The following is an 11766-nucleotide window of genomic DNA, read 5'->3' on the forward strand; positions in this document are numbered from 1 at the left end:
GTCATTCTTCCCAATAGTTTACAAGATATGTTCTGATTCATTTCTTCTTTCTTTGGGGTCGGGTCCTGGCATATATCCTCTTCTTTTGATGTTTCTTGATCCTTTTCTTCCTCCTCTTCATACTCTATGTAAAATAATTTCTTCTCAGCACACTTATGACCTTTAGTGCATTTTCTATCACAATTGTAACAAAGCCCTTTTTCTCTTTTTTCTTCCAATTGTTGTGGTGTAACCCTTGTAGGTTGTGGAAGGCTAGGAGAAACAACACGTCCATCTTTATAGTTGTGAGGGGTAGACTTCCTTGTTGCCATAATTTTACTTTCAAATATGTCACAAAGCCTTTTTACTCTTTCCAATTGTTGTGGTGTTGCTCTAAAGAAGGTGTTTCTCTTTGTATCCTCATAATGTGCTATCATTTCCTCCGTGAGAATTGACCACGTAACAAGTTGTTTACGAGAACAAATCCCTTTATACCATAAAAATTGATCCGGTTCTAAATATGAAGATGCAATACATACCTTCTGTAATAGTGGTACACAAAATATTGCTCCATCCGAAGTATCCAATTTACCGGATCCTTGCCATCAAACTTCCTCATCTTGCTTTTTCTTGATTTTAGGACCCCGATCTTGAAATGACTGTAACTCTGTACTTTTGGATATTTAAGTTTTGAAATTGCTACCTGTAGTAGCCCTCTATGTCCTCTTTCCAATGCCACCATTCTGATCCAAATTGGATTCTCCAAGAAAGAGTTATGCACAATCTCCCAAGATGACCTGATTATAGACCTTTCTAGAAGAGCGAACTTGTATGAAGTGCCACGTGTCAATTTTTCGACCTTTGGCTCTGAAAAAGATATACAAGAAACTACAGTCCGTCCTCTTTCTGTACCTTCTTACGAAATTTCAATCCAATGCTCAGAGAGAAAGTTATGATGATTTTCCCCAGGTCACCTATTTGGAATGTAATTCAGAAGTCTGCAAAAAGACCAACTTCCTCAGATCATATGTCCGCAAATATAGTGCTAAAAGCTCTGAAATTTGGACCCGAGGTTCAGCGCGATTTCTTCTCAAATGGTTTTTTTTGAAACTTCTGAAACGTCGCAGAAAAAAAGTTATAGCGAAAATTCCACGATGACCTGTTTGGAGCAGCGAAACCCTAGAATCCAGAGCTCTGATACCAAATGTTATGAAACCAGCTCAAGAAAAGATAGAAAAGATAGATCAATGCCTTAGAATTCAGCCTCTTCGAGGGGGAAACCTCCTTTACATTACATAAATGAATAATTCTTGTATGATACAAATGAAAATACCTCCTTTCTATATATAGGAGTCTAAGGGGTCATAACATAATCAGAGTCGACATGAACAATAATAATGTAAGGGCACAATAATAACAATAGTGGGCTTCTATGGGGCACAAGAGTAACAATATGGGCACTACATGGGTACATCAATATAATAAGTGGGTTGTACTAATAACAATAAGGGTTTACACTAGTAGTATAGGGGCCTAACAACGAACCACCTATAAGGGATTGTTTGTGGCAACGAATCACCCCTAAGGTTTTTATGTGGCAGCAAATCATCTTGAGGTATGGTCTGGGGTTTTGAGGCAAGCAAGGTATGGTTTGGAGTTGATTGTGGCTGCAATGAGATAGTGAAGTAATGTTTATAGGCAGCAAGGAGATATTCTATAGAGATTACTTTGCATTATGCGACAACAATTTAAGACAGTGCATTACCCTTTGTAATATAATCCAGAGAACTCCTCAATGAAATTAGTATTACATGCATAGAAGTTTAAACCAGCATATTTTAGAATAATTTTATGGTTTTACACGTTGTCATATATTTCAACATTTATTTATGTAATGATCCTAAAGAGTGTCCACAAACTTTTCTTCATAGATTTCTATTACATTATTCTATACAAAATGGCAGACCAAGTATTTATGTTGCTTTTGGTATTTGTATTATTTATGTTGTTGATTTAGTTATAGGTTGGATTTGTTTTTAGAAATAAATTTAAAATGATACTTCAAAAGTTTGTTTGTGACTAGTTAAATGCTTGTCAGAACACTCTAATAAGCTTGCCTCAAAGTGTTGGATAGATCTTCAATGCTCACTCAACACATATTTGGTGTTACCGATTCTATTTTCTTATCGGTTTTTTGATCAAGCTTATCTTATTTTTATGTTATTATGTGTTTTTTTAAGAATGTACCCATGGGTGTTACTGATGCTACTATGGGGGGTTCAATGATATTCACTACTTTCATGGAAATGTTAACAAATGCACGAGGGCAAGGTGCTGCTATGATGATGCATGAGGTAAGCTTGAATATTGTCTTTTATATGTTCAATTATCTTATATTCCTTATTATATTATGCTAATTTATGTTTGTGGAATGCAGGGAATTGCTAAAGTCATTCCAAGCCCTATAACACCTTATAAAACATCTAAGGTAATGATAGTGGTAAAACTTGTTCAATATTTTTGTGCATTTAGTTAACTTATTTCACTATATATATTTATTAATATTTGTGTTTTTACTAAGCGTGTATTTTGTTGGCATGCACGATTCATTTATGCCCCTCAATACAACCAATGTTGGCATGCAGGGATCATTAACGCCCCCATATACATCCAATGTTATGCAAGATGTAAGATTCAACCATTTATTTATGTGAGTTTGATTATGTTATTTGTTAAGAAATCTAGGGCATATATTTAATAAAGTTTTTGCACAACGACTCCATGATTTATGAGGTGTTACGAAGAGCTACATCATGCCTTCAAATGGATCACCCCATCTGTTTTTTTCTTCTTGTACATACAATACTATTTTAACAAGTAACTCAAGCAATATGTTATTCCAAAACATGATGTCAAGTTACTTTTTTAGGGTTTTTATGTAATCAAGAGGCCTTTTTAGGGTTTCTTAAATTCAAACATTAGATCATACTATTTTCCCTTTATGTCATTCTAGAGTTTATCCCATGCCCTAGAAATCAAATCATAGGGAACAAATACCTTAAGATTAAGGTTTCTAAATACTAGGGTATTTCTTAAAATATAAACCCATAAATTCAACCCTACTACATCTTATGATGGACCCTTTAAAAGAAAATTATTATACATACCTCATGGACACCTATCTGTACTGATTAGTATTTTGGTTGCCATGATTATTTGCAACTTTACACTACATTTCATTGGTCATTTGCCACCTTCATGATCTTCTTTTAATGAGTCTTCCGAGATATTGTCATTCTATAATGGGACCTGCTTCTTCACGTGTTCATGAAACCCATGCCTCAGTCATAACAAAAATAATCTTCTTTTTCCTTTTTTTACATAAATTACATAGAATTGTGATTAGATATGTCATTATGAAGACCGAACCTAGTTACATATTTCAACATTATTAATCTGTTATTCCATCTTATTATTTATATTTGTGCCTTGCAGGATGTTTCTAGGGTGACTCCAACAAGTATACAATCTGTTGGTATAGAGGGTCATGTTATGCCATCTACACCTAGACCAAAACCCCATAACATGCCCTTTACACAATCTGTTGGTATAGAGGGTCATGTTATGCCATTTACACCTAGACCAGAACCCCATAACATGCCCTTTAAACAATATGTTGGTATAGAGGGTCATGTTATGCCATCTACACCTAGACCAGAACCCCATAACATGCCCTTTACACAATCTGTTGGTATAGAGGGTCATGTTATGCCATCTACACCTAGACCAGAACCCCATAACATGCCCTCTACATCAAATGTGGGTCTAGTCAGCATTCTCCCACCAGGACCAGAACAAGTTTCTTTGAGGAGTCTTATAGACTCACAAACAAGAATGTTAAGGCTCCTACCTGATATTCCTGCAAATGTTCAAATCAGACAAGAAATAATTGAACAAATTTAGTTATGGGAAATGTCATTGTTGGAGAGTGTAGCTCCTGCAAGAGATCAACAGGTAAATTTTTTATTTTTTTTTTATAATTTGATTTGTTATGTTTAGGATCATTATTTTAGATATGAAAAATAGTTTCATATTTTGGTTGGGTTCTTAATAGTTCCACAATTTCATTGTAAATGCAGGAAGTAAGTGACACAATGCCTAATGTATCTATAAGGGAACCTTCCTCAATCCCCAAGACTACAATAATATCATTGGTGACCAAAAAAGGAATGCCAGAAGTTACAATATTGCTCACTTCAGAAGGAAATGTCTTGAAGGATGAAACAGGGCTGAAATTTTATCACTTTATTTTTCGTCGTGCAGAAGAATTATTTGGAAATAGCATCCAAATGGATTGGAGGAAACAAGCCAATGCCAAAAAAGAGGAACTATTTAAAGATGTAGTAATAGCATTTGGTAATCCTAGATTTGATAAGGAACTTATTTTACAGATTGCAAGTAAATACATGCACTCAAAGAGGTCCAATTTAAGGACAAAGTTGACAAAAAACTTGATGTATCCACATCCAGCTTGGATCACAGACCAAGTGACGTGGGATGAACTTATGAAAGATGCCAAGTTTAAGAGGAAAGTCCTCAGAAATCCAAACTATACGCCATCTGCAGAAGGAGGAGCTAAGAGATGCCTACGAGATACAAGAAAAGCAACCCAAGCTAGGGTGTCAAAAATTGGATCTCACAAATTAGGCTCTAGTGGATATAATAGTATTCATGGTGGTATGGTAAGTGATATTTCCATCTATTATATTTTCTATTTTAGGCAAAGTAACCATGGTCACGTTGAGTTAATTGTATCTTATTAGTTATTTTACCTTATAGATATGATTATCTTTGTTAATGTAGGTTCACCAATTTCAAAAGGAAGCTTCAGAGGAAGACCTAAAATATGTTGTATTACATGGTTCCCAAGGTCTTCGCCAACACATGATAAATCGAGGGGAAAAAATAATTACTGGTTATGGATCCGAGGTTAGTTGTTTATAATATTATATGAATAATGCAATAAATCAATTGGAGGTTTTAATGTTATTATAACAAGTTAAAGTGTGTTGTGTATAAGAATCAAGTGAAACATCTAGGAGTGAGCATGGGGAGGAGATACAAGCACATGATGATTTGCTTGTTGCACAAAATCATCCAATAGTCATTCCTGAACCTTGGCAGGAAACCATTGTTGAATTTCAGCGAATGGGAGACAGAAATAATGAGGAGGGTGTTCAATGTGATGAGCATTCCACACCCACAATTAATGTAGCGCCTCCCAAAAAGAGGACAAAAAGGATTGATATGTGTTAAATTTTAATAACTTGAACTTGCATCGCTCTAGCTTCTAAGGAGCGCACTAGGTTGTGAGGGTCCAAACATAAACTAATTATGTGTGCAACAAAACAAATTTTGAAGATACTTTGTTTTTTTGATGAGTACTTACATATTAAGGGCATCACTAAGACTGTTGCAGGTCCTAACTTGTATTATTTGTTTGATTATGATCAATTTGATATGCTTATATTTGTGTTGTATGTAGATGACCTGGTCCTAAAAGTTAGTTAAAAAAATTCTATCCCATGGTGCAAGAAGAAACTGGCAACTGAAGTTGACATGAAGGATATACACCTCATGTGTTATTTCTTGGTCTTGGAGGTTTGGCTGAGTTGAGGTGAGGTGGTCCTCGAATAGGGGTAAGTAAGCAATTGATATTCTGAAGAAGTTTCAGATAATGGACAATAAACCATAGGCTACTTTTATGATACATATTTTGAAGTTATCAGTAGATTAAGATTCAAATTTGGTTGATTCATCAGCGTACAAAAAGTATATAGGTTCCCTAACATATTTGGTAGAATTTAGCAGTCAAATTGCTGTGTGCATGAGATCCCTTGTCTCACAAACAAGGAGGGCTCAGACACCAATTTATTGTCCAGCTTGGTTGCTAATATATGGTTGAGCTGAGGTTGATGCAAATATGCTCCATGGTATGAGGTATGCGAGGTACTTAAAGGGCACACTAGCACAGTGCTTTGAGCTACTGCATGCTTTAGTGGATTTTGATAGGGCCAGAGATGCAGGTGGCAGGAAAAGTGATTCATGGTTTTGTTTCAGCTTGGGTTCAAATATAATATCTTTGTTAGGATGGGATACCCATGTGTGCAAGTTGAAGAAGTCCCTTTCTAGGCTAAAGTAGCCTCTTGTGCTTGGTACTCATGGATTTATGAGTACTTACAGATTATGGGCATCACTAAGAATGTTGCAGGTCCTAAATTTTATTATTTGTTTGATTATGATAAATTTGATATGCTTATATTTGTGTTGTATGTAGATTACCTGGTCCTAACAGTTAGTTTAAAAAACTCTATCCCATGGTGCAATAAGAAACTGGCAAGTGAAGTTGACATGTATTATTTCTTGGTCTTGGAGGTTTGGCTGAGTTGAGGTGAGCTGGTCCTTGAACACGGGTAAGTAAGCAATTGAGATTCTAAAGAAGTTTCAGATAATGGACAATAAACCCTAGGCTACTTTTATGATACATATTTTGAATTTTTCAGTAGATTCAGATTTAGATTTGGTTGATTCGTCAATGTTCAAAAAGTAGATAGGTTCCCTAACATGTATGGTAGACTTTAGCAGTCAAATTGCTATGTGGATGAGATCCCAATACATTGTCCTAGTCATCCCAGCTGTATAATGCACATTTGTACCGTTGTAACACTAACATAGGCACCAGAAGCTATGCTACTAGAAAGGATTAAAAGTAAAGTAGGACGCTAAGACCTTAATGTCTTTGCATGTCAAACACTATGTTGATACTTATTGCATTATTTACTTTTTAACCATCATATGCTGACCATTTTCGATGATGCTAAATTGAATGCTCTTTTTCCTGTTTCCTAGGGCATATTACTAGAGATCCTAGAAGAGTTACTGGCTGCCAGGAAAAGAGCCAAGGTAGACATAAAGGTGGTGAAGTAAGTGCTTCCTATGTTCATGTTACATGTTTGTATTTTTTCCACTTAGCATCTCAGTTTTTAACTTCCTGTAATCTTGTTTAGGAGGCTAAAGATCCTTTTGAAAAGGCTGTCTTGGATGGCTGACAATTGGCTTTGAAGGTAATTACAACTTTGTCAAGTTTGTATTAATTATGGCTTGGACATGGAATAAAAGTAAAACTAGGTATGCTGGTGAAATGCATAAAATAGTTTTGACAGTGTGCACTTGCAGATAAGTGCGAATTCAGTTTATGGGTTTACTGGTGCCACTGTTGGGAAATTGCCCTGTTTGGAGATTTCGTCGAGTGTGACGAGCTATGGCAATTTCACAGTTCTTCCATGGAAAAAAAACATTAAATCCATGGAAACCTTGATTCTCCCCTTGTTTTTCCTAGTTGTAATGTTATTGGTGCTTCTTTTACTTACAAGATAGAGATGCTTGCAGTCCTCTCTTATTCTATATATGCATGTATCAACCATTCACATTGATTATTTTTGGGCATCAATTATATCCATGTAATTCTTTTCTTCCACCTGGCATAAAGTTTTGGGTATGAACTGTAATTGACAATCTTGTACAAATAAGATCGAGTCCTTGAATTGCATTAATTAGTCATGTGTACTTGTACAACTAAGATGATATGCTTAGGCCCTCTTATTATATTTTGATTACAAGTCCAGTTTGATCTTTTGACACATTCTCTGTTCCATCAGACAATATCGATTTTACGTATTGTTTTCAAATTTCATATCATTAATCATCTCATTTTTTTTCCACCTGTTAGGCCATCAAATGATAGAGCATACAAAGAGGCTAGTTGAAGAAAGGTTCACAATAGTTGGTGGTTACCAGTACAATGCTCAGGTAGGCTATTATGTAGCAAATAAAGGCATTTGTAACCTTTGAACTGGATCAGTAATGACAGGAAGTACACTTGTTGTATTGGTGATAGTCCAAGTTCTTGAAATCATAATGGGTGATCTGATCCTAACCAAGATTTCTAATGTAAATCTTGATATTATATTTTTATATTTGAATCTAGGTTGTATATGGAGATACAGATTCAGTTATGATACAGTTTGGTGTACCAAATATAGAAGAGGCCATGATGCTAGGGAGGGAAGCCTCAGATTATATTAGTGGTACATTTACAAAGGTACAGTGTCAAGAATTTTAAATATCCGTGAAGCCTCTAGAGTTGTTAATGATGTTTTTGTAGGGATGAATGTTTTAATATCACCTTTCTTTTTAAAACTAATCTTCTTTCGACATTCCACTTCCATGAGATCTTTGTAAATATGCACAGGACAAGATGATCAGGTATGATTTTCTGTGGCTTATCTGCATCTGTTTGGTGCATCTTTGGCATCTAATCAGTGTGTTATTTAACATATGCTTTTATGCAGCCTATTAAACTAGAATTTGAAAAAATATACTACCCATTCTTGTTGATCAGCAAGAAAAGATATGCTGGGTTGTTGTGGACAAAGCCAGATGCTTATGACAAAATGGATACTAAAGGTGACAAACCTGATCTTTTTGTTTCAAAGACAGGCCTTAGTTTTTGTGAAGGCTCAAAATGCTCTTAGAAAAAAAATTTATTTGATACCTTCTTAATTATTAAATATTCCTAATCTTTTAAATATTCCATATCAACAGGCATTGAAACAGTGCGAAGGGACAATTGCCTGCTGGTGAAGAACTTGGTTACAAAGTGCCTTCACAAAATACTCATTGATCGTGACATACCTGGTGCAGTGCAGTATGTCAAGAACACTATTTCTGACTTGTTAATGAACAGAATGGATTTGTCACTTTTGGTGATAACTAAGGTGAGAACAATGAATCCTTCTGCATGTTTATGACCAAATTTCTTTGACCATTTCTTACTTTTGAAATGGATAAAATATGATAGGGGGAAGAGGAGATTTACATTGCGAGCAAGTCACTTATTACATATTCCTGGTTTCAAGTGTTAGAAGTATATACTATATACCTAGTTGGGGCAGGCCATGGAAGTTTCGTTTTTAAGTCTGTCATGTTTCTTCTCCCTACAATCTGTACTTGGAAGGGATTCAGTCAATATTTACTGCTAGCAATGGGAGGAAGAAGTGTCAAGGGAGGCTCTTATACAATTGAAGAGAATCAAAACATGACAATATATAATATATCTGCATTTTTAATCTCATGCTAAGAAAAATTGATTACTGTTTAGCTGCGGCAGAAACAGATGTTTGCAGGTCATATCCTTTATCAAGGCTATCATCATATTCTTAAGGGCATTGTTGTTTGCCTGTGCTAACAATCTCTTTGTTGAGTCAAGGTCTGACAAAGATTGGAGATGACTATGCAGTGAAGGCAGCACATGTGGAACTAGTTGAGCGCATGCGGAAGGTAAATACTGGAAATAACTTCTCAGAACAAGTATAATGAATGGTGCAATGCCTTCTGGTTCCATTTCAATCCTATCTCTCTATTTTTATTACTGCAGTGCATCTAAAGACTCTTGTAATATTTTTCTTTTTATTGACAATGAGTCCATTGTTGGATTTTTTAAATTGATGTCGTGTTTTAAAGCCAAGTTTCCCCCGGTTTACAGAGGGATGCTGCAACTGCTCCAACTGTGGGTGATCGTGTTCCATATGTCATCATAAAGGCTGCAAAAGGTGCCAAGGTAATAATTAACCCCTTCTGTGCTTAGCATGAGTCTCGATATTGCACTAAAAAATGGTTATTTTAATTATTTTGTTGTGTTTTAAAGCCAAGTTGCCCCTGGTTTACAGAGGGATGATGCAACTACTCCAACTGTGGGTGATCATGTTGCATATGTCATCATAAAGGCTGCAAAAGGTGCCAAGGTAATAATTAACCCCTTCTATGCTCAGCATAAGTCTCGATATTGCACTAAAAAATGATTATTTTAATTATTTTGTTATGTTTTATTTGGAGGCATAATTTACAGAGGGATTATGGATATAATGACTAATGTGTTTACTTGGGCTCAGGCATATGAGAAATTTGAGGATCCAATTTACGTACTGGAGAATAACATCCCTATTGATCCACAATATTATCTGGAGAATCAACTAAGCAAGGTGAAAGACCAAAGCATCATCACTTGCTGTTTATGCTCTTTTTGAAAATTTCACCTGTGTTTCAAATATATCTTGATAGATAGTAATTCTTTCCAGCTAAGTGTTTTTTATTACTGCCTTTTTTTGCTCTGTAGCCGCTGTTGAGAATATTTGAGCCCTTTTTGAAGAATGCAAGCAAGGAGATTCTTCATGGTAGTCACACACGAGCAGTTTCCATATCAACTCCTTCAAATAGTGGAATTATGAAATTTGTCAAGAAACAACTCAGTTGTATTGGTTGTAAAACACCTATCAGGTATTTAGTTAATACAAGTAAAGGGTGTCCTGCATGTGGTTTCCTTGCTTATAGTAGTGCACAATTGAGAGTAACTATTATTTCAGTTTGGCGCTTTAGAAAGCTACTAGGGTTCATCTTTTTGATGTGGAAAAATCTATGAGGTTGCATGATTCCATGCCTGCTCTCCTTGTAAGAAACTGTCTAGCTTTCTTATAATAAGAATGTCTGGTTAGGTTGTTTCATACTGAAATTCATGATGTTACCTGATTTCATGTTGCCATTGCAGCAAAGAAGATCAGACACTTTGTTCACATTACAAAGGAAGAGAAGCAGAATTGTATCAGAAAACAGTTGCAAATGGTAAGCTGGTATTCTAATACCATTACTCTTTATTTGGAGAATTTAAAGTAGGCCTTGTGTCTATTGTTCTCACCTAGATTTTCTATCATATGACACTAATATTTGATCAATGTCAGTGAGGGAATTAGAAATTCTCTTTGGTAAACTATGGACACAATGTCAGCGGTGCCAAGGCTCTCTGCACCAAGATGTTCTTTGCACAAGGTTTTTGAATGCTATATTTCAAGTATTACATAGTATTACATTTTCATAACATGATTTAAATTTACATTATGGATGTATTTTGTAACATTTGTGTGATCATGTATTTGTTTTTAATTAATAGGATGTTTTTTTTTTTTTTTACAATTACTATCTCTTTTATACTTACATTGATGTCCTATCCTTATTGCAGTCGTGATTGCCCAATATTTTATCGTAGGAAGAAAGCTCAGAAAGACCTAACTGAAGCAGAGGTGCAACTAGAGCGCTGGCAGTTTTGAGGATGCTGCCTGTGTAGCTTGTAATTTTTTGTATTATCGAATATTTTGTGCTGCCATTTTTGAGGATGTTGCCTGTGTAGCTTGTAATTTTTTGTATAATCGAATATTTTCGTTTTCCCGAATTTTCGCTGGTGTATGTTTCTCTGATTTAATGGACCAGGGAATTTATTTGGTCCCTGAATTAGGATGAAATTTTTTGTATTATCGAATATTTTGCGCTGGCAGTTTTGAGGATGCTGCCTGTGTAGCTTGTAATTTTTTGTATTATCGAATATTTTTGTTTTCCTGAATTTTCTCTGGTGTATGTTTCTCTGATTTAATGGACCAGGGAATTTATTTGGTCCCTGAATCAGGATGAGCATGGTTTATTTATTGTACAGTAATTGTCAAGTCCTTGTTATTTAATGTTAACCAGTTCGATATATCTTTTCTCCTTGCAAATGAGATGGAGAAAAAGTCAAAATGGATACATACTTCCCAAGGCACACCCTATAAATGCAATGTGCACGCATATCCCAAATTTAAGGAGAGCACACACTATAAAACATAGATCTGCAAGCTTACATAT

At 35.4% G+C, this 11766-nt stretch overlaps 1 pseudogene; it reads left to right on the forward strand.

Annotated features, from left to right (window-relative positions):
* Nucleotides 1-2228: 2228 nt before the first annotated feature.
* On the forward strand, nucleotides 2229-11234 carry LOC149219747 (DNA polymerase delta catalytic subunit-like; annotated as a pseudogene).
* The last annotated feature ends 532 nt before the right edge of the window (nucleotides 11235-11766 follow it).

The sequence above is a fragment of the Pinus tabuliformis genome, chromosome Q, assembly GCF_031772625.1.
Source record: "Pinus tabuliformis cultivar Carrire ecotype Pingquan chromosome Q, CPIR1, whole genome shotgun sequence".
NCBI classification, from domain to species: domain Eukaryota; kingdom Viridiplantae; phylum Streptophyta; class Pinopsida; order Pinales; family Pinaceae; genus Pinus; species Pinus tabuliformis.